This window comes from Mytilus edulis, chromosome 4 (assembly GCF_963676685.1).
Source record: "Mytilus edulis chromosome 4, xbMytEdul2.2, whole genome shotgun sequence".
In the NCBI taxonomy this organism is placed as follows: domain Eukaryota; kingdom Metazoa; phylum Mollusca; class Bivalvia; order Mytilida; family Mytilidae; genus Mytilus; species Mytilus edulis.
The window spans coordinates 36,964,354-36,988,786 of NC_092347.1; the positions used below are offsets into that span (position 1 = coordinate 36,964,354).

General features: G+C 31.6%; 1 long non-coding RNA gene across 1 annotated transcript; it reads right to left on the reverse strand.

Annotated features, from left to right (window-relative positions):
- Positions 1 to 4,882: 4,882 nt before the first annotated feature.
- Positions 4,883 to 24,174, reverse strand: LOC139519596 (uncharacterized). Its single transcript, XR_011663631.1, has 4 exons — positions 23,932 to 24,174; positions 21,385 to 21,463; positions 8,045 to 8,143; positions 4,883 to 5,975 (listed from the first exon to the last, which is right to left on the reverse strand). It is a non-coding gene; the product is annotated as an uncharacterized lncRNA (long non-coding RNA).
- Between the last annotated feature and the right edge of the window lie 259 nt (positions 24,175 to 24,433).

Here is a 24,433-nt window from a genome sequence, read left to right on the forward strand (position 1 = left end):
ATTTCTCACAAAACAAGTCTGTAGCACATAGTTTTGTAAGACAAAAATGATTTTGTTATGACAGAATTGAATTTTGTACAAAACCACAAGAGTCCCATTCGGCGCCCCGTAATACGGGGCGCCGAATGGGACTCCAAAATTCAATTTTGTACGGACAAAAGTGACTTTTGTTCAACAAAAATAAGTTCAGTTTAACAAAATTTGTATCATACTACAAATTTAAAATTTTGTCATACAAAATTATCTATCAGCGGACAAAAGTCACTTTTGTCATGACAAAATTCATTTTTGTTACACAGACTTGAATTTTGTTACCTAATTTGAAAATTTTGTATTCAAATTAGTTTAGTTTGGTTTCTGTGAAATAATTTGCATACAAAATCGACTTTTGTTACACAAAATTGACAAAAATGAATTTTGTCTCAACAAAATTGACAAAATTGACTTTTGTCTCAACAAAATTGACAAAATTGAATTTTGTCTCAACAAAATTGACAAAATTGACTTTTGTCTCAACAAAATTGACAAAATTGACTTTTGTCTCAACAAAATTGACAAAATTGACTTTTGTCTCAACAAAATTGACAAAATTGAATTTTGTCTCAACAAAATTGATTTTTGTCTCACGAAAGTCAATTTTGTCTCACGAAAGTCAATTTTGTCTCATAAAAGTCAATTTTGTTGTTACAAAATTGAATTATGTCGGCACAAAAATGAATTTTGTCGTCACAAAATTGACTTTTGTCTCAACAAAATTGACAAAATTGACTTTTGTCTCAACAAAATTAACAAAATTGACTTTTGTCTCAACAAAATTGACAAAATTGACTTTTGTCTCAACAAAATTAACAAAATTGACTTTTGTCTCAACAAAATTAACAAAATTGACTTTTGTCTCAACAAAATTGATTTTTGTCTCAACAAAATTGACAGAATTGACTTTTGTCTCAACAAAATTGACAAAATTGAATTTTATCTCACAAAATTGAATTTTGTCTCACAAAACTCACTTTTGTCTCACAAAAGTCAATTTTGTCTCACAAAAGTCAATTTTGTCTCACAAAATTGAATCTTACCTCACACAATTGACTATTGTGATTTAATTTCCATATCAGGTAACAAAAGTCAATTTTGTATGCAAATATCTTCTTATATTTGCATACCTTTTAGACAAAATTGACTTTTGTCATGACAAATATGAATTTTGTCTACAAAAATGAATTTTGTCATGACAAAAATGAATTTTGTCTACACAAATGAATTTTGTCATCACAAAATTGAATTTCTCACAAAACAAGTCTGTAGCACATAGTTTTGTAAGACAAAAATGATTTTGTTATGACAGAATTGAATTTTGTACAAAACCACAAGAGTCCCATTCGGCGCCCCGTACGTGATGGCGTCCATAAAATTTACGAAGTCATGATTTCAATTGCAACTTCATCATTTGGAACTCTTGGTTATATAGCTTTCTTGTGAGCCAAAACCCTCTATCAGACAAATTATGATAGAAAATACAAGCCCGGGAATATCGTATCGATTAGAAGATATATCCTCCGTATGCAGGCGCTGGTGTTATGTTGGTACATAGAAATGGAAAGCTGAAATCATCTCTTTGTCGTAAAGTTTTCAACCGACCCTTATTGTCCATTTCTAGATGTAAGTCAAGATATGAGGCACACTAAACTGTATCTTAACTGTACCCTTTATCTCAAGTTAGATGAGATAGATGCGTTTAACACAGTCACCAAATTGGAATCATTTGGTGAGAGTACATCATCTGTATATCGGATACTGCTAACTTCTTAGGGGTAAAGTTGGTTCCCATGGGAATACCGATGGTGTGTTGAAAAATACGTCCTCCACACTTAACAAATATGTTGTCCCAAGTCAGGAGCCTCTGGCCTTTGTTAGTCTTGTATTATTTTTAGTTTTAGTTTCTTGTGTACAATTTAAAATTAAGTATGGCGTTCATTATCACTAAACTAGTAGATATTTTTGTTTAGGGGCCAACTGAAGGATGCCTCCGGGTGCGGGAATTTCTCGCTTCATTGAAGACCTGTTGGTGACTTTCTGTTGTTGTTTGTTCTATGGTCGGGTTGTTGTCTCTTTGACACATTCCCCATTTCCATTCTCAATTTTAAATCGAAATAATCAAGTATGTATCTTGATAATGCCAGTTTCTGAAATATTTTTGGTTGAAGCAAAGTTTTTTTAATTTTTTTTACAAAGTAGGGTTTATCCCTCCCTAAGACAAAATACTTTAACTATCAACCTCTGTAAAACAAACATAGAAAGCAAAAAAAAAGGCAGCGCCTACATATTTTGTGTAGATCGCTTTTGCATCCAGAATACAAAATCGTTAAATTCTACCCTAAATTTACACATGCTCCACCATGTCTTGGTGTAACGTTTCAGTATAGTGGTGTCACAGATCGATGACGACGGATATGTTCTGTTTTTTATTGGACATGATTTTCGATTGACCTTTTTGTGTTTTCTGACTTTTTCGAATCATTACATCGCTACAGCTTAATTAAGGTACTTTAGTTACCAACTTTAAAATTAATGTAATATAGAATAATGGTCATATAAGTAACATTTATACCTTTATGCACAAGAATGGTATCAGAAGCAGTCATTTTTGATGAATTCAATCTGAAAATAAATTTACAATAAAAACGTTTATTTTAATAACATCATGGTTAAAAGGGCATTTGCTGTCAAATTCCTGTCACCGATTTTATTCAAATTCTCATATTTGGTTTACAACATACTAAAACGTATATCCAAATTATAAAAAGTCTAAAATAAACAAATTTACAAGGCAGGGGCTCGCTAATATGTATCATCGTTTTGTGTGATTTTGAGTCTAGACGCAAACTACTGATGGTCATGTTAACATAAATACAGATATAAATAGATATCGAACTCGTGCAAATGGATTGTGATAGGTCTGTTTAATTTTATATCATAAGTTAAAAATATATATGAAACATCCTTTTTCCTGTATAAGAATGACAGTTTGTGGATCGAATCATTAAATCAAATGATTTACCTTTGTTTCACTTTCCAAGTTGATATACCTTACCTTTTGATAACTGGACACGTTTAATTTATGCGTAAGCCATCTCTAGCCTAGGGGTTGAACTGAAGGTCATGTGAATATTATTTCATTATTAAACAAAATCTCTCTCTCTCTCTCTCTCTCTCTCTCTCTCTCTCTCTCTCTCTCGGCCTGGTCTTTAATACGGAGCAATTTATATAATCAACACACGGAAACGCCTGTATGATTTCAGATATCTTAAACGTGTAACAACATATTAACCTATACAGCCGCTACTTATGTATGATAATGCAGTAAAACAGTTCTTATATATTTACCTTAAAATGAATTATGTAGCTGAAATGCACTAAACTCATCCGTATTCTTGCCAATAGATCTATCGCTTAATGTATGCGTTACTATGTGTTTGTGCAAATATATATATATTTCACAATCAACACATCACTTCTGAAGACTTTTTTTGATTGACATCATATCTATTGAGTTCAGTAGGCGGTCGTTAATCAAGTGTGAGCAACCAAACTGACCGAATTCTTTTCTACAGATATGGTGTCATATGCTAAAAAACATTTCAGTCAATCATTGCATCTCATTAATCAGAGTGAACTTTAAAATAAAGATATTACCACAATTCATATATTGGTCATCACTTCGATACTGACACAAAATAGATTAATGACAAATGTGAGGATTTTATTAACTTTCCAATTGTCAACTTCCCATTTCTCAATTACTCAGCAGGATCATTCCCTTTTGCTACTCTGATTATGTTTATATATCCCAATTAATAACTTGCACTCGTGCATATCAACACTATACTGACTTCTTCACCTCATATGAAAAAAGGCAGAAAGACTGTAAATGATATCACTCAATGAAAAAAAATGATAGAAGACAGTATGAGGAGCTATATATATTGGTACACTGGTAAAAATGCCACACATGTGAACATGCGTGACACATGCGTTTCACATGTGTGTCGCACGCATGTGAAAGAGACGTTTCATGCCACGCATGTGACACATGTGTGAAAAACGAATGTGATACGCATGATATACACATGTGATCATGCGTTTTACATGTGAATCACATGTGTAAGGAAAAACACCTGTGATACATGCGTGATTTCTGCATACAAAAGGCATGGTGCCTGTATTAAAAATTTTGCAAAATGTGTGATACGCATGATATACACATGTGATCATGCGTTTCACATGTGAATCACATGTGTAAGGAAATACACCTGTGATACATGCGTGATTTCTGCATGTAAAAGGCATGGTGCCTGTATTAAATATTTTTCAAAATGTATTCGTATTTGTCCAATTACCATGATCGTTGACATGTATCGAAGTTCTAATGTGAATTAAATGGGTTATACATGGGTTTTCCATATATGTACACAGGCAAATTTTGTTCAGGTAAATTTCATGTGAGATTCACCTGAAACAAGCTTATACATGAAACTCGCGTTCAATTAATGTGAATTGAGCTCAGCTAACATGAAATTCATGTTAAATTTTTCATGTGAAGCTAACCTGAATCAAGCATTCATATTAATTTTTTTTAAAGGAAATGAAGGTGAATTGAGCACCAATCACACAAATTCACAGTATTTGAGCATATTTTAGATAAGTCAATGCTAATCTATATATCTAGTGCACATTCTATTTTGATATAAATAAATATTCTTCTTGGTCTTGACTATGTGTTCATACTTCAATTGTATTTTACTTTCTTGATCCTTATCAATACAAATCCAAACTCAAATATCTCCAATGCAAGAGATAAGATGTAATAAAACAAAGAAGGCAAGCAAATATCCAGGTTACCTTAAGTTCACTCCTAGAATTTTGTTGGTTACGTTCAAGTCGCAATATTTTTTTAAAAAGTGATGTAAGGATTGGTAATTCAATTAAAGCATATGTATGCACTGATGAATATTTCATTTTTAATATGTATATATAAGTCATTTTGTGGTTATCAGTCATGAGACAATCCAATCCCATTGTGGAAATTGTCTTACTTGCAAAAGATGCCAATGCTTCTTTAAAAATTTTGAAGAAAAAAAGTAGTTTACCCTGCCACATATTTGTGTGCCTGTTTTAAGCCAGGGTTTCAGTGGTTGTCTTAAGTCTTATCCTAATAAAAAGCATATCTAAAAAAAATTGTGTTAATAGCAGCTCTTTGATTGGTATAGACTCTGGTTAATTAAGTAGATCATGACATTGTTTAGACAACTGTTTATTGTTGAGGACTGTATGTTAGCACCTTAATGCCTTTCATATGTTTTTGTTGTTGTGTAGCTGTCTGATTGATTTATACCTCATTTCGCATTATATTAATAAATTGAAATAGAAAGGTTCTGTTAAATGTATTTGATATGCTATATTGAATGCCTTACAGTTATTTACAACTGTTTCCTTCTTATTTCAAAACATATTTTGACAAACAACAAACATATCTGGCGTATACACTAAATTTAGTCCTGGTATCTATGATGAGTTTTTTTATACCATTAGAAAATTTCAAAGTTTGGCTTCACAATAATATAAAAGTTCTTGTTCTTTCAAATATTTATATAAAATTCAGTTTAAAACATGCATTATTCATTTTTAGACTATAAACAATAATTTGAATTTGAATTGTCATGATTGTATTATATTCTGAAAGTACTTGTGTTTGAAAAAATATACACAATATTTAATTCCATGTGTTTGAGATTTCTTGAATACATCACTCCCATATCATGTCCTTGTTTAAGAGTTCTCTCCTGCATGTATCTGCTGTAATTGCTATTTGTACCCACGGCTTCCTTCATACATTTGCACTTATCCTTCTAAGATGTTGCTTGAATGATAAAATCCTGTAATACATTATCAGCCATCAGACTCTTGGAATACAGTTGCTGTAATTAAAAAAAAAAAATAACCATAAAATATTGGCTTACTAATCAAGCAAAAATGATAACATAAATTTGATAAGTAATGATTTACCAAACTTACATATATATATATATACATAAATATCGTGTGAACAACTGGAGTGGAGAAATAATAGTTGTTGTTTTTGCAACATGTATTTATCTTGGTTGTTTTTTTCGCTTTTATGTAAATCAGGCCCTTAATTTTCTCTTTGGAATTGTTTTACATCTGTCATTCCAGGACATAGCTTGCTTGATGCTGTACTGGTTTTGCTCATTGTTGAAAGTTGTACATACATGTAAAGTGATCTTTAGTTGCTAACATTCAGTCATTTTGACCTGATGAATAGTTGTCTCATTGGCAATGATACTACATATTTTCCTTTTTTTTTTAAATAATGAAAACTAACTCTATTCATGCATGTGTACTACACATTACCTGTGTATATAATATGTATGGCATGTGACCAATTTAACCAGATACTCCGCAGGGTGCAGCTTTATACGACTGCAGAGGTCGAACCCTGATGGTTGAGGCAAGTATGGACACAACATTCAAGCTGAATACAGCTCTGAATTTGGATTGTGATTAAATAGTTGACACATCATAGGTTTCTGACACAGAATAAATGTGGTTTAATGAACTTAATTTTTTGCTTTTGAGCAATTTACTATGCTGTTGAATATTAATCCTATCAAAAAAAAAATATTTGAAGAAATTTTCTTTTTAAATTCTGAAATCTAAAATGAGAAAAAAAAATTGACCCCCACCCCAATTTTATTTCCACGTCCCCCTTTCTCTTATTCCAAAAATGATCTCAATTCAAAATTCTAATGGAGTTTGCAACAATAACTACTCATTTAAATACATCATAAAATATTAAAATATAAAATGTCATACAGTCATGGTTAGAATTAATAGTAACTTCTAAAAAAATAAATGGGGAATGTGTCCAAAAGGACACAGATGATGCCCCTGCTAGCATATAATGTTATAAAGGGACATAACTCAAGAACTGTAAAAGTGAAGATGCCAAAAATTGAATTAAACTGAGTTTAGAGGTAATAAGCATTATATACACATTTCATTAAATTTAGTTGAGACAAACTTAAGTTAAGAGAACAGAAACTAAAAAATTCTTCAATTTTTCCACTTGTAAAGGGGCATAACCCTAGAATGGTAATCAGAGTGCTTGTAATCACTGAATGGTGAAGATTGCTTTAATTTATCAGTTGGTAGTTAAGTGAATATTGCATTGTATATTGTACATTTTATATAGCCTACAACGTGATACCAATATAAGAACGCAAACATTTTGCGGTCGTATAAAAACGGGGACCAAATTAAAAAAAACTTAATACAGGGTTTGATTCAGCATATTAAAGAACCCCAAGAATTCAAGAATAAAACCCCATTGAAATTGGTCTAGAAATAAGCAACTTATACAAAGTATTAGAGAAGTATTGTTTTTGGCCCCTAATTCATAAACAGTTTGTGCCATAACCATTGATAACCCCCAAAATCAATCCCAACCTTTTTTTTTTGGTATGGAACCTTCAAGTCCTTGTGGTACAATTTCAGAAAGATCCATACACTTATACACAAGTAATTGTCTGGAACCTAGGAAAATACTTATTTTGACCCCTTTTGGGACCATAACCCCAAAATCAATCCCAATCTTCCTTGTGTGGGTTCAAACCTTGTATTTAAATTTCATAGAGATAGATATCCATTTACTTAAACTAAAGTTATTGTACGGAAACTATGTCCAGTGGCAAATATTTTATGTATTCAAAACAAGAACAACTTGTCAATTCATAATATACATTGTATAGGCCAGTCTGACTAGGTAGGTTTGTAATATTATAAATGCTGATTATTTGAACTTCTGAGTGTGTGTGTATGGAGCAGGGGGGGATCAGGGTAAGGATGCCTTGAAGCATACTTGACATTGGAAAGAGAGAAAAATAAGCAAGTGTACATGTACAATTATACTTGAGAACAGAGTGCATCAAATTATTTATATTTACTGAAATTCTGCAGATGAACATACTTTGATATGAGTTCTTTTTGCAGGACATTCACACCTACATGTACAGTACATGTTCACCAGTGGTTTTAATACTGTACTTTCCATTCTTTTGGTATCAAGCTAAAATTGTATAAAATCCAAATTATTTAATCAAGAAGTCCATGAAGTCCAGACAAAAACTAGATGTAGTATGAACATATTGAACTAATGCTCACTAATTTACACCTTTACAGAACTATATGTACTTTTACTTTTGAGTGAATGCAAAGAACATGTAAGCAAACAACAGAAAGAAGATCAACAGCTTAGCTAATAAATATATGTACAGTATGAACTTTCTGGTTTTAATTTATCTATTCTGCTGTATACAGTTAAAAAATCATTCTAGGCATTAATTATTGTCAGATGTTTATTAGATCTTGTTTTGCTGTTTTAAGTTAATCAGTCAGAGCTCTGACATAAACAAGTCAGAATAAAATGACTTCTTCAAGTCAGAAAATGTTTTGACATTCTGACCTGTACGGGTCAATTTTTGTTTTGCGTAGTTTTCCATCGAGTCCGTCAAACCAGAAGATATTTTGAATTTGCCGCCGATCTAAGACACATACGATCACGTGGTTTTTTGCGAGAGATCACTTGTTTGAGAGTCGTTGTTTTGGGAGTTTCTCGAACGAGAAGTTATTGAAAATATAGTGATTATTTACGTTTTTTTATTGAAAATCTAGGTCAATGTGGTCATTTTCAGAAGGTAATACATATTACCTCCGTATTTTCATGGCCATTTTAATATTTTTTGCGTGTGAAGAAGGTCTTTGCAAGTGATTTTGTTGCTGTTTCATGAAGGCGCGTGACCTGTAAATACGGACGCGTGGCCTTTGAGATGACCTGGTGTCTGACAATTCTGACTTGTTCAGGTCAGAAAATGTTGTTATGATAATGAACTGTTATTTTCGGGAGACAACTCGTGTTGTCTTAAACAGTATTAACATTAATAACCAGTCAGTGCAATTTTAAAAGTAAAATTATTGCTTCGAGCTGAACATCATCACGTGATTTTTCTATTTTTAAACTCAATCATGAATTGACTTTTTGAACCTTTCCGAGTTTGCGGCTTATAGATATATTTGTTTTTTCGTTTCTCCCAATGAGAAAAACGATCTTTTGAATATTGATATTAATGAAAATGAAATGAAATCGGAATAATTTTAATAAAGGAAAAGGGAAGGGAGGGTTTAACTAAAAGAACCGAAATATTTTTTTATTTTTATTTTAAAAATGATTTTAACTTGAGAACATTATAAACAGATTCACAAAACGGGTTTTTCAATTATGAACATGGAATATGATATTAAAAACAAATCAAATGAAATGTAGGGTAAGGCTCCAGTGATCACCCTACCCCTGTCATTTGACAATGTTGAACAGTCGAGATCCCTGCCCCCTTAACTCAATTTTTTCTCTCTGTAAAGTATAATGAAATATACCAAGCTAGTCTCTGTGGGTCGCCCCAACCCTTGTCATTTGAGAATGATCTTATATCTTGAAAATTGTCGAGATCCCCACCTGTAAACAGCCCTGCATATATATATTCCTTTTTATAATGTCAAATTGATTTGAATGAAATATACTGGGCTAGTCTCTGGGTTTACCCCCTCCCCTGCCATTTGCGAATGTTCTTATATTTTGTAAACGGTCGAGATCCCCACCCCTAAACTATATATATTCTTGTATGGGAAAATAAAACAAACCCAATGTAATATAGGGGAAGTCCCTTGGGGGGGGGGGGGGGGGGGGTGTTCACCCCTACAGTGTGAAAACATGTAAATGGTCAAGATCCCCACCCCTGAACCATATATATTAGTGTAAGGGACAACAAGACAAATCAAATGAAATAAAGATAAAGTCCCTTGGGGTCACCCCACCCCCTCATGTTTGAAAACATGTAAACGGTTGAGATCCCCACCCCTTAAGCCTATATATTATTATATGGGACAATACAACAAATCAAATGAAATAAAGGGAAAGTCCATGGGGGTCATCCCCATCCCCCTTTTTGAAATGGTCTGGATCACCACCCCTAAACCATATAATATTCCTGTTCGTCATTTCAAGAAGATTTGAATGACATACATGTACAGGGTCAATCCCTAATTATATGGCATATATGTTTTCCTATGAAGTTACACATCTATAATTCTTACCCCAGATGCTTAGCCACATAAAGCATTAACCTTTTATTTGAAATATAGATAGTCTTTGTTTCTACAGAAGTGAGAAGAACATTGGAAGTCAGTATGTTCTGACTTATAAAAGTCTGAATGTTCTGACTTATGAAAGTCAGAATGTTCTGACTTATGAAAGTCTGAATGTTCTGACTTATGAAAGTCTGAATGTTCTGACTTTAATTTAATAAGGCCAGAAAGACTCAGAATGATCTGAAGATAATGACTTGTTTTTAATGTTTAGAGTATTTAAGAATATGAATGCTCTTGTCATGCTAGTACCATAAGAAACCCTGACAAGATTTTGTTCCCAAAAAAATATATATTAAGAATAACAAGTGTACAATTGAACATAAATTACAAAGTTATAAATGTTGCTAAAAAATCTATTTAAAAAACACCCAATAGATAGTTGTAGTAAAAATATTATGTATTTATATGTACCACTTCTTGAAGGACAACAAAGTCACCAAACTTAGTCTGATTTTCATAGTATTTTCTCCTCAACATTTTTTTAACAGAACATGATTTGACCTAGGCCTGTTTAAGTCAGTTTACAGGAAAAAAATCCGATCAAACTAGGTTTCTTCATCTTAGCCCCCCCCTTTTTTTCTCATTATCTGAATCTGCTACTGTTGGGATAATTAATTTTTTTTAAGAAACAATTCAGTCAAATGGTTTTTAGAAAAATGATTTTTTACAACCAAAAGTTCTATATGGTAACTTTACAGAAAAAAAAGTCATGAAAATACAGAAATAAAATAAATTTTTAAGATATAAATTTGATGAAATTTGTTAAAAAAAATACATTTGAATATAAAATATACCAAATACATTTTTTTTTATAGTCCTCAATATTGTGACTTGAGGGGACCATATTTCATCAGTCTTTTATCTGGTTTGTCATACATTTTAAAATCAATATGAAAATCCTAGACTTAAAAGTCGACATAAGTTTAGTTTTGACTGACTCTCTGAAGTCAGAACATGATTTGACCTGTTAAAGTCAGTTTACAGAGAAAATTAAATCCAATCAAAACTAGGTCTTCTTCTTCTAAGCCCCCCCCCTTTTTCCCTTTTATCTGAATCTGCTACTGTTGAGTTAATTAATGGATAAGTTTATTAGAAACAATTCAGTCAAATGGTATAAAATAATATATTTTACAACCAAAAGTTCCATGTGTTAACTTAACAGAAAAGAAAGGTCATGAAAATACAGAAATATAATAAAATTTAAAGATGATTTGATGAAATGTAAACAAAATATATTTGAATATAAAATATTAGTTCTCATTATTGTGACTTTATTATTGGGTGTCTTTTATCTGTTTTTCCCATACGTTCTTAAATGCATATATTTATGACAATGCCGGACTTAACAGTTGTAATAATAAGTTAAAGTGAAGTTTTTGACTGACTCTTTGAAGTCAGAACATAATTTGACCAGTTTAAAACAAAATACATTTAAATATTGAATAATCAATATGCAAAATAAACTTTTTTATAGTCCTCATTAATTATTGCGCTGTATGGGGACCTTATTTCCACTGTCTTTTATTTGGCTTTTCCGTACATTTTTAAATCAATACGAAGAAACTAGACTTAAAAGTTGAAATAAGTTTAGATGGGACTGACTTTTTGAAGTCAGAACACTATTTGACCTGTTAAAGTCAGTTGACAGGAAAAAAATGTCCAATCAAAGTTAGGTGTTCTTCCTCTAATCCCCCTACCCACTAAATATCAATCTGCTACTGTTGAGTTAATTAATTACTGATTTTTTTTTAGAAACAATTCAGTCAAATGGTTATTAAAATATAATTTTTTTTTGCAACCACAATTAAGTTCCATGTGTCAACTTAACAGAAAAGAAAAGTCATGAAAATACAGAAATAATACAATATTTTTTTTTTTTTTTAGATAATTTGATGAAAATCTTTAAAAAACAAAATGCATTTGAATATTGAATATATCAAATAAAAATGTTCCATACATTTTAAATCAATATGAAAATCCTGGACTTAAAAGTTGAAATAAGTTTAGTTTTGACAGACTCTTTGAAGTCAAAACATGATTTGACCTGTTAAAAGTCAGTTTACAGAAAAAAAAATCCAATCAAACTATGTTTCTTCATCTTAGCCCCCCCCCTTTTTCCCTTATTTGAATCTGCTACTGTTGAGTTAAAAAAAAATTAAGAAACAATTCAGTCAAATGGTTTTTAGAATAATGTTTTTTACAACCAAAAGTTCTATTTGTTAACTTAACAGAAAAAAAGTCATGAAAATACGGAAATAGAATAAATTTTTAAGATATTAATTTGATGAAATTTGTTAACAAAATACATTTGAATATAAAATATGGGCAGGAATTCGCTAATGCTACTTTAGTGTGACATTGTAAGAAAAAAATAAAAATCATTATAAGCTTCTAAATTTTTTACAAATTATTGCTACAAATGGTGTCCTTCTATTTGTAACCAAAAAAAATCATTTTTAAACTTGCGTCAGTTTGGAACCAAAGCAAATAATGAATTTGGAGCATGTAACATGGACACTTTTTCCAAATTGAGATTAATGATTCCTTAATTTATTCAACATTCAACATCATATATATTGATCACAAAACATTGTCTATCATCAAAACTCTAAAATGTATATTTTCATTTCTTTCAGAAATTTTGTGAAAACAAGTTTCCTCTACTTTTCTGTCAATGTTACATGCAATGTTTAAGAGATAAATACAGTAAGAATCATTTTCTTTCTGAACATGTAAAGGCTCTTTTTCATTGTGTTACCCTCACATTAAAAAATTGTATTAATATTTTTGCAATTATCTCATTTCTGTCATAAAATAGTGACTTAAATGTTGCATGTAACGTGGACACAAAAAATATAAATAATGAACCATGCCAGAATTGACCTTAAAAGATATAAAAAGCCTCCAAACAACCATCTGAATGTAAATTATACAATTATACTGCCACATTTCTCATATATGATATTATTTGAATAGTGGTTAATACCAAAACCATTCACCTAAATTTCAGACAGCAGACATATTTTTTTTTTAACTATACCAGTAGTTATGCTTGTTCATGGTGGTACACTATGGAAGGCTAAGTTAAAAGATATTCAAATGTCAAAATAACCAGAGAAATAAAGTTAAGACCAAAGATAGATCAATTGATGAAGGAGTCATCCAAAATTTCCACAACATGAAACATTTTTATATCAGTAAGTAAGCAACTTGTTTTTTTATGCACAGGGATGAGATTGATAAGAAGACAACCACACAACCATCAGCATCCACAAAGTTTCTCACTCAATAACTAATACTGACAAAGTAAGGGCACAAAATGATTACATGTATCCCTCATTCATGTGACACAGTTACACTTAAAACTAATAGTATGAAAAACCAAGACAAAATATGGACAAATCTACGAGAGGTTGATACAGCTGCATTTATTGAGAATCTTATTTTCAATCGTTTACATAACTTCTATAAAGAACAATTTGGGTTTCATCTTTGAGGTTGTTGTCTGATAGACATATTACCCTATATCTCGTTTTATTTCTGCTGGTTAATCTTACATTTATGATAACTTTTTAAGGTTTAAACAATAAATTTTATTTCAAACATTCAAAACAAGTTTCTTGTTTCTTGTTTTCTGTCTCCAACATCTTCAACTATCTATCTGAAAAAAGAAAAAAAAAAAAACAACAATCAATCTACCCTCAATCAGAACCAAAATCCATGCATAGATTATAAAATTTACAATAATATAGAAACTCTCAAATATCTTGTTTCAATTTTTCAATGCCATTTCATCTTGAAAACTTGTTACCTAAACTACAGGAAGCCACAATTTAAAGGGCCCCATAATGACCAGTGTAAAACAATTCAGAAGAGAAAACCAACACCCATTAGACTTATAATAGTCCTGTTTTCAACTTTATTTGGCCTTTTTTTACTTTTTTGTTTCATTAGCGTCACTGAATAGTCTTTTGTAAACGAAAAGCGTTTCTGGCCTACAAAATTTCAATTCTGGTATCCATGATGAGTTTATTATTATTATTTTGAAATCAGAAGGAGCCTGAACCTCTTATAATGCAAAATATATTCTGGAATGTCAATTATTGGCATAACAATTAAAAAAGAATATGTTACAAATTGAATTCCTCATGATTTCTATAATGAGCATCAGTAAATACACATGATACATGTACATGTGTTGACTGGTGAATGAAAAGGGATCTAAATAAACAAGATTTTGAAATAACTATCTTCTACACTGCTGTAGAATGGTCAAATTGGAGATCACTAGTATGTCTGCATACACAGTCACCATCATCTGGTTTTCTGACACAGAACTACTATCTGACTGGCTAAAAGGACTGTCACCACCCGACTCACTAATAGGGACCTTATCAGACTGGCTAACACAGACATCATAATCTGCTAGGCTGATAGGGTTATCACCATCTGACAGGCTGAAAGGGATATCACCATCTGACTGACTGACAGGGACATCACCATCTGACTGGCTGACAGGGACATCACCATCTGGCTGGCTGACAGGAACATCACAAATGACTGAATGACAGGAACATCACCAACTGACAGACTAATATGAACATCACCATCTGCCAGGCTGACTAGGACATCACCATCTGTTGGCTGACAGGGACATTACCCTCTGACTGGCTTACAAGAACATCACAGACTGACTGATTGACAGGAACATCACCAACTAACTGATTGACTGATATGTACATCACCATCTTCCAGGCTTACAAGGACATCACCATCTGTCTGGCTGCCAGGGACATCACCATCTGACTGGTTGACAGGGACAGTATCTTTTTGCATCATCTTTCTGTGAGTTTTCTTCATCACATGTATTGCTGATCATCTTTTTCTTTCTTAGGTTTATATTGCCTGTAGATTTTTTTAATTAAAAATTGCATGTAAATTTTCAAGACTGACACCAATTTTGTTGTCAATGAAAAAATACACTTCTAAAAAGAATATCTATATTTAGAAATAAAGATGAAGTTTGGTGGTGGTAAAACAAGTTAAATTATCAATAATCTCTTTATAGAGCAAAGGAGTAAGTAAATCTTATCAGTTCTGTTCATGCGTGTAACATTGACAGAAAAGTAAAAGGTTGTATGTCAATGTTACATACATGAAGACAGAAGATGAAAGTGGTGTGCTTAATAGTCAACTTTGGAGAAATAATATAATTGCTACCCAGTAATATCTAATTAATCATTTAGGTTATAAAATGTTATATAAATGTCTGACTTTAAGGAAGTAATACCTTTGCATGTAACATAAAAAAATCTTGACACAAAATATTGTTGTCAATGTTACTAACTAGTGTTAAAAGACAAATTAAACAGGAAAACTTGAAAACGCTTTAATTTTGTAAAATAAAAATAAAATAATAGCTCCATATGGCAGTAAGTTTTGTTTACGCATGTAACACTGGCCTGAACATGTAAAAGTCTAAATAATAGACTCTATCAATGTTACATACACAATTTCTTAATGAAAAAAAAGTTAATTTGGGTTTACTTTATACATTATTTTTTAAAATAGGTATCATAATAATAACTTTGAATATTAAAAATTAGATTAACTATTGATTTCAACACAATAAAATCTTCTCATGTAACACAAAAAAGACCTGATACAAAAATCGTAGTCCATGTTACTCATAAAGTTATCATAGGAGCATCAAAGAAATTGTGTGATGACAATATTTCAGATGTTAGTCATTTATAAACTCAGATAAACTCATTTTAAAGCTCATAACAGAGGTTTGGAAATCAATGCTTTTAAAACATTATAACTCTGGGTTATGTATGTAACATTGACAGGAACACCAACAAATGATGAGGAAAAATTGCTAGTCAATCAGGAAAAAAATAAACACAAATAATTAAAACTCATTTATTTCTTTAATATCATTTTAATGAAGCAAATTTAAATTTCAACAAGGTTTTATTGATTGAATAATTGTATGCACATTTATTAGGTTGTAGCATGTAACCTGGACGCAGAAGATGTGTCAATGTTACATGCCTTTAAACGATAAGAATTACAAGTTAATATTGTAAAGTCTAGAAATCAAGAAAGATCAACAACTTTTCTGTTAAGAATTCAGCATAAATTTACATTTGATTTAATATTATGCACTGGCCAAATATGCTATAAGTGTAATAAAGTAATATTGTTTTTATTCTGGTGTCAATGTTACATTTTATGTTTTCAAATTAAGTGGCCAGTTATCTTTATAATGCTGAGAATGAATACAAGTACTAGTTAATCAAATTGGCAATTAATCTGTGGTATTTCATGTAAAAAATTAGATTGATAAGGCAAACCGTACAAAAAAAAGCTTTTGCATGTATCATAGACACCTTTCCTTGGTAAATATTTTCGTGTCAATGTTATGTACAGAAATCTCTCCAGCAATAAAATGAATATCGTAGGGTCAAACCTGTTTAAATACAAGATAAACTTATATTTTTTGACAAAATTGCAAAGCAAGTCACACATCATTATCAAAGAACCTTATTTACACAGAAAGTGCATGTAACACTTCATTGTGAGGTCAAATTAACCTGGTCCCACTCTCTTATCATCTGCTTGATCACTGGTAGATGCCTAGTGTGAAAGATGACAAAGCCACATTTTAATGTAATTGTCAGTGGGTTGAAATGTGAAAAAAATAATTATGGTAATGCTTACTATATAAAGTATACAACTGTTATAAAAAGATGAGTATTATTGGGCAGTATTGACACGAAAATGAAATAAATTTTCTTACCTTCTATATTTTTCAAACTTCAGTTGATTGATAAAAATCATGAAATCCAAATTGTACCCATTGTTGACACCTTTCAAAATTTGCCATGCTGGACCAATAACTTGTTTCCAAAGCTAATCAGCTAATGAAAAGGTGCATGTAACATTTGTTGACGGGAAAAGTTACATGCACTTGTCCATTTTCAAACGTATTTTATTTGCAGCAATAATCGGATTCTGTACAAAATGGGGTTTCTAAATGATAGAAGGATCATTTTGCAGTTGATTTTCAACTATTATAGTAGAACAATTCTTCAGGCATATTCTAAATATGACTAGGGGTTTTGCCACTGCAGAAATGTCACACTTTTTGTCTACAGTTTTCAACTACCAGCACATAACAAGTGCTGATTTTTTGATGATTTTTTTAATTGGATCCATTTTTTTTGCATTTTGCAATAAAGACTAACCCACTTTGATATTTAAACAATGTTTATTCTCCATATTTGCATGATTTCTTTATTTTTTAATTGGATAAACAATATTGACCCTAAAATTTCACTAGTGAATTCCTGCCCATATACCAAATACATTTTTGTATAGTCCTCATTATTGTGACTTAAGGGGACCTTATTTCATCAGTCTTTTATCTGGTTTCCCATACATTTTAAAATCAATATGAAAATCCTAGACTTAAAAGTTGAAATAAGTTTAGTTTTGACTGACTCTTTGAAGTCAGAACATGATTTGACCTGTTAAAGTCAGTTTACAGAGAAAATTAAATCCAATCAAAACTAGGTCTTCTTCTTCTAAGCCCCCCCCCCCCCCTTTTTCCCTTTTATCTGAATCTGCTACTGTTGAGTTAATTAATTGATAGGTTTATTAGAAACAATTCAGTCAAATGGTTTAAAATAATATATTATATAGACTAAAAAGTTGTAATAATTAGCTAAATTGAAGTTTTTGACTGACTCTTTGAAGTCAGAACATAATTTGACCGGTTTAAAACAAAATACATTTAAATATATTGAATATGCAAAATAAACTTTTTTATAGTCCTCATTATTGTGCCATATGGGGACCTGATTTCCTCTGTCTTTTATCTGGCTTTTCCGTACATTTTTAAATCAATATGAAAAAAACTAGACTTAAAAGTTGAAATAAGTTTAGTTGGGACTGACTCTTTGAAGTCAGAACACGATTTGACCTGTTAAAGTCAGTTGACAGAAAAAAAATGTTCAATCAAAACTAAGTCTTCCTCCTTTAAGCCCCCTCCATATCTGAATCTGCTACTGTTGAGTTAATTAATTCATAATTTTTTTTAAGACACAATTCAGTCAAATGGTTTTTAAAATAATGTTTTTTAAAACCGAAAGTTCCAAATGTTAATTTAACAGAAAAAAAGTCTTGAAAATACAGAAATATAATAAAAAAATTTAAATAATTTGGAGAAATTTGTTAACAAAATACATTTGAATATTAAATAATAGTATACCAAATACACTTTTTTATAGTCCACATTTTTGTGACTTTATTATTGGGTGTCTTTTATCCGAGTTTCTTATACATTCTTAAATGCATATGACAATCCCAGACTTGAAGTTGCAATACTTAATTAAAGTATAGTTTTTTACTGACTCCTTGAAGTCAGAACATAATGTGACTTGTTCAAGTCAGTTTGCACAACAGGATTTACCTCAATGAAATATTAAGATACATGTATCAAAAATATACCAAATTATCTTTTATATATATAGTTCTTATAATTGTGACTTAATTTTTTGTGATTTTTTTTCCTACTTGTATCCATACATTCTAACAATCACATCACAATCATGATAATGCACAACTTTTACAGAACTTTGCAAGCCATTTAGTTTTTGACAGACTCTTTTAAGTCAGAACATGATTTGACCTGTTTACGTCAATTTGTCAGAACATGCCCATTTGACCTGTTTAAGTCAATTTGTCTGAACATGATTTGACCTGTTCAAGTCAGATTGCAGAACAAATTTTCCAATCAAAGCTAGGTGTACTTCCTTTAAGCCCTGCTTCTGAATCTGCCATTTGTGAATTTATTTGATAAATGTTTAGAAACAATTAAGTCAAATGGTTATTTATTTTAGGGGATCTTACATATATTTCTTATGTCTGACGTTCCCATACTTTCATTTAATATCATATGTCAGTGCCCCACTCTAAAAATTTCAATAAATTTAGTTTTGGGCTGCCTGTTTTAAGTCAAAACATGATTTGACCTGTTTAAAAGAAAATGCATTTAAATATTGAATATACCAAATATTTTTTTTTTTGTCCTCATTGTGACTTTAGGGGACCTTAATATTTTCTCTGTCCCATATCTGGCTTTCTCATACATTTTTAAATCAATATGACAGTACTAGACTTAAAGGTTGAAATAAGTTTAGTTTTGACTGACTCTTTGAAGTCAGAACATAGTGTGACTTGTTTGAGTCAGTTTGCACAACAGTATTTACCTCAATGAAATATTAAAATAATAAATGTTTTGCTCTTGATAAATTTAGCTAAAAGTGGATGAGAATAGATCCCTTATTTTTTCCTTGGAAGATTTGAAGTATTGTCATGGTATTGTCATGGTACTAGTTAATGTATCCAATATTGTATTTCTGCTTTGGTTTTTGTTTGTATTTGGAAATGATTGAATTTGAGGAGATAAATATATTATGTTAAGATTCTGGAAAGAAGAAGGTATGATGAGCCCCAATTTTAAACTCTTTAATTCGAAACTAGTAATCACTATATTTTATGGAGATTGATAACAAAGTGGTAGAAATGACTGCTTACAGTCAGAACAAAAATGACCTCTCTAAGTCAAAATGCATTAAAAAGGGACATAAATCTTATTAGAATATGAAGATATTAAGTCACAATATTTTATGCAAAAGCTGACCTGTGGAAGTCATTTTATGATAAATTAAAGTCTGACATAAACTGACCTGTACAAGTCATATTCTGTTGAGTGCAAGAAGGGAGACAACACTTACATCAAATTATATCTGACCTATGGAAGTCATTTTATTCTGACTTGTTTATGTCAGAGCTCTGACTGTTAATAGGCAAAAATGTTAAAATACACCATTTTGATATAGGAAAGACTACACTCGTGAACATTAGAGCTGGTAGAAGTTTCTACAATTTTGATATTATTTGTCTCACTGGTAGTACATTACACTGTAAAAATCTTTTTGAGAAAGAGCAGGTGCGACCTTTTTAATTTGTATTTAATGCACTACAGAAGAACTGTATTCTCGGGCCTGTTGTCATTTGTGTTATAATCCGTACTTCAGGCATTTAACAAAAGAACAACTTTTCAATGTACATGTATCTTGCCAATGTGTGAATAAATTTACTGTCAAAAAACACGTCTTGTGCGTGTTTTTGTTAGATGCATTTCTTTTTTGTTTATTGTATAGATCCGGTGAGTTAAGCCCTTTTCACATCAATATACATGTACCAGGTTAGGTGGGTTTGGCACCACAAACTGCTAGCTATATAGTCTAGCCCCCATCACATCCTTCAATTAGTATGTGCCTGTCCCATGTCAGAAGCCTGTAATTCAGTTTGTTTTACAAATTTTTCGTTTTCATTTAGGGTCTTTTTATATACCGGACTACTGTAAATTAAGAAATTATTGTGAGGTTTTTATTAGCATGATTATTGCTAAAAATGGGACAGAGTTTAGTTGTAAACGCAATAATTTAAACTCGCATTTTGAAATATTTTTTATGAATTTAACAGGATTTTTCTCAAAATCCTAAAGATTAAACTTGCATTTAAGTCTTAAATGATAAAATCAGAGGCAGATTTACGTGGGGGCCAGGGCCCCCCTTTTCTGGGAAAAATTTGGTTGATTATATAGGGAATCACTGAATCATGACCAGAGCGGGCTCCCTCTTAGGCAGTCAGTGGGCCCTCACTTATGAAAATTTCTGGATCTGCCACTGAAAATGGCAATGGTGGCAATAATAAATGCACACAATATTTCAGAATTTACAGTATATATATATGGTATAATGTATGGGCTTTGCTCATGGTTAAAGGATGTATGATGACCTATAGTTGTTAACTTTGATGTCATTTGATCTCTGATGGAGAGTTGTCTTTTCTCGTTAGTGTAAACAATTTTTTTTTTAAATAATTAGGTAATTTAAACATTACAATATAAGACACTTTTATTAGTATTAGGATTGGAAAACAAGTGAATTTTCACTTTTACAAATTCCTCTCTTTTCTTATTTGCAATCATACTACATTTTCTTATTTTTATATTTACATTACATGTACCTTTCATCTTCTTGAGCGGTCCACTTCCTCAGTACAACAAGAGGGTCCTAAAAGCATGATTTTGAGTTGGCTAAAAAACCTGTAAGATATATTATGATACAATTAGCAGGTTTCTTTGCAATTATCTGGCAAATCACTAAAAAAATTAAGCATATATAAGAGTAGTTAAATAAATGTATTCTCCAATAAATCTTAGGTCCGAGACCACAATCATTTCGTAGTGCATTTCTTTTAGAACATAAATGAAAATAAAAAAAATCCCACCTGCGCTTTCTCAAAGAAACTTTTCCAGTGTGTTGTACTACTTTTGGGACAAATTATATCAAAATTATAGAAAACTTCATCGGCTCTAACTCAAAATATGGACAATTTTATGTTTAGAGCGTCTTGAAATCTTTTGACAGCTTCCGAACTTGAAGTGCTAATTTTCAACCTTTTTCACCTGGACCAAATCACTACTTTCCTTTAAAATTCTGGACCCAAATTTTTTTACAGTGTAATTTTACCCCCCTACTTGCAATTTGAGGCATTAAACATGGAGAAATAAATTTGGAAGGGGTATAAAAATTAATGGCAAGTAACCCACTGTCAACACTAGGGACTTTATTCGTGAACAACTAAAATCAAGGGACGACAATTGTGGTCTCGGACCTAATACATTTCCCCTGTTGACAAGGCAAAACTAAAGAGGGAGCCGGAATATTGAATTGATTGGATCAACAAAGGTTCGATTTACTACAATGTTGTCATTAATAGAACAACACCATCTCCAATTCACTGTTTTACAGTGATTTTATCCAAATTTGAATCGAAGAGGCAACTTATTAACCTCCAATTTGTAAGTTTTCATTTGTATGAAGTCATATTTAGCCATGACGTCTTTGCGCGAAAATCATTCATAAAGTTTCACAGATTTTTTTTGTATGTCAATTTATACATTTTTTAAAACTCCATCGTATTATATCTTTTTGTTATGAATTAGAATCGGAATACCAGTACTGTAGTTGAAGAGTTGTCACCGTCAATTGTGGATTTGACGGTTGCAAATGCAGTTTTACTGGTGACAGTCACATTTTTTTTTAAATCTGGGTAGATAAGTTTTCATTTTTTAAAGTAGGGCAAGTTGGCAGACCTTTATAACATATATATAAAATTTTTAAAATCCCACCTGCGCTTTCTCAATGAAATTTTTACAGTGTGCTGTACTACTTTTGGGACAAATTATATCAAAATTATAGAAAACTTCATCGGCTCTAACTCAAAATATGGACAATTTTACATATAGGGCGTATTGAAATCTTTTGACAGCTTCCGAGGTGCTAATTTTTAACCTTTTTCAGCTGGACCAAACTCTACTTTTCTAAAAAAAATTAGGGAACAAAATTTTTTTACACTGTTTTTTACCCCCTTTCTTGCAATTTGAGGCATTAAACATGGAGAAATAAATTTGGAAGGGGTATAAAAATTAATGGCCAGTAACCCACTGTCAACACTAGGGACTATATTCGTGAATAACGAAAATCAAGGGACGACAATTGCGGTCTCGGACCTTATGCATCTTTATTGACAACATATACCATGTATACAGTAAAAAAAAGAATATGAACTCGTGATACACACAGAAACGTAAAGAAAAGAAATGAGCAGTGCCTTTTCCTATCATAAAAAAGTGCCTTGCCCTCCACTGGCACCCTGCCCCTTTTGATTTCTAGCTGGAGCACTGTATATTGATGTTGTATTCATTTAGATTTTTCCCAAGTAAGGTGAGTTGCCACTGTCATGACTGTTGGCAGGAGTATAATTAGGGATTGAAGTATGAGCATAAAGATTTATTTAAAGTCAGTTATACATATAACAATACAACATAATTAAGCTCTGTAGAGCTTTTATCCGACATGTAAGCTGAGCTGTCGGATAAAAGCTGAAGTTCAAATTATGACATCTTATATTTTTTACACAATTTATATAGTTCTATGAAAGAAAAGCAGAAGTTTTAGAAGCCCACTCCAAATTTTAGGGGCAAATGGGCCCCTGCTAATTTCAAACCTGGATATTTAACTGGATTTGATCCAAAGTTGCATATAAAGTGGGGTGAGTTGGTAAGGTAGTTCCCACTTGGATTTTCAAGGGTTTAGGGGGGGGGGCTATGATGAAAATGTTATCCTGCATTGTCGTTACTCTTTTTTTTTTTTGGGGGGGGGGGGGGGTCCTGGCTTTTAGATTTTTACTCAAAACTCGTCCTCGATATTTCACTTTCATCCAACCCCCAACCACCCTATTTTCTCCCATACAATTCAAATGGTAGATGAATGAGACTGAGCTCCCTTAAAAAGAGTGGAGCAATTTAAAAAACAGGCCGTGTTGTTAAAAAAAGTGGGGCGTTTGGCGTTTTACCAGTGGGGCGAACTGACTTGCTTCCGTTTTTGTCAATTTTTGACTGATTTTCGGGGTTAACATGCATGACGTGGATAAAGTGACTATATATTTTTTCATGAAAGTATAAAACTAGTCTAACATCGTCCTAAAAATGTGCATGATTATATTTACCTTTCATTGGACAAGTACAAAAAAGTTATCCGGATACACTTTTGTTGCGATGACTTTTTAAAATGTATGTTACGTTCCCCGGTTTCTTCCAGTTAATCGGTAGTGTAACCCATTTCAGTATATCTGTTTACAATAGCTTTTTGAACCATCTGTTTGAAAAACCAAAGTTCTTTGTATCAACTGTCTGACCATTTCAAACATCAGCAGACGAGCGTCCTTTCGCGTCATATTATACAAAAACGACCACGGTGAAAAGATTTCCGGTTTTCCGTATTCGAGGATCCAAGCTTTCGTACATTTACGTATAATATCATATCATTTATGTAAGAGTTAACTTAGTCTGGAATCGAGAATGGGGAATTGAATAAGGACCAAAAAAAAAAAAAAAAAGTTAGTTAAAAAGCAAAAATATAGAATAAAGGATCATTATTCTCAGAGCATATATGTCTCTGGAAGAATCATGAGAATAAAGAAAAACTAAATAAAGGATATTCAATCAATT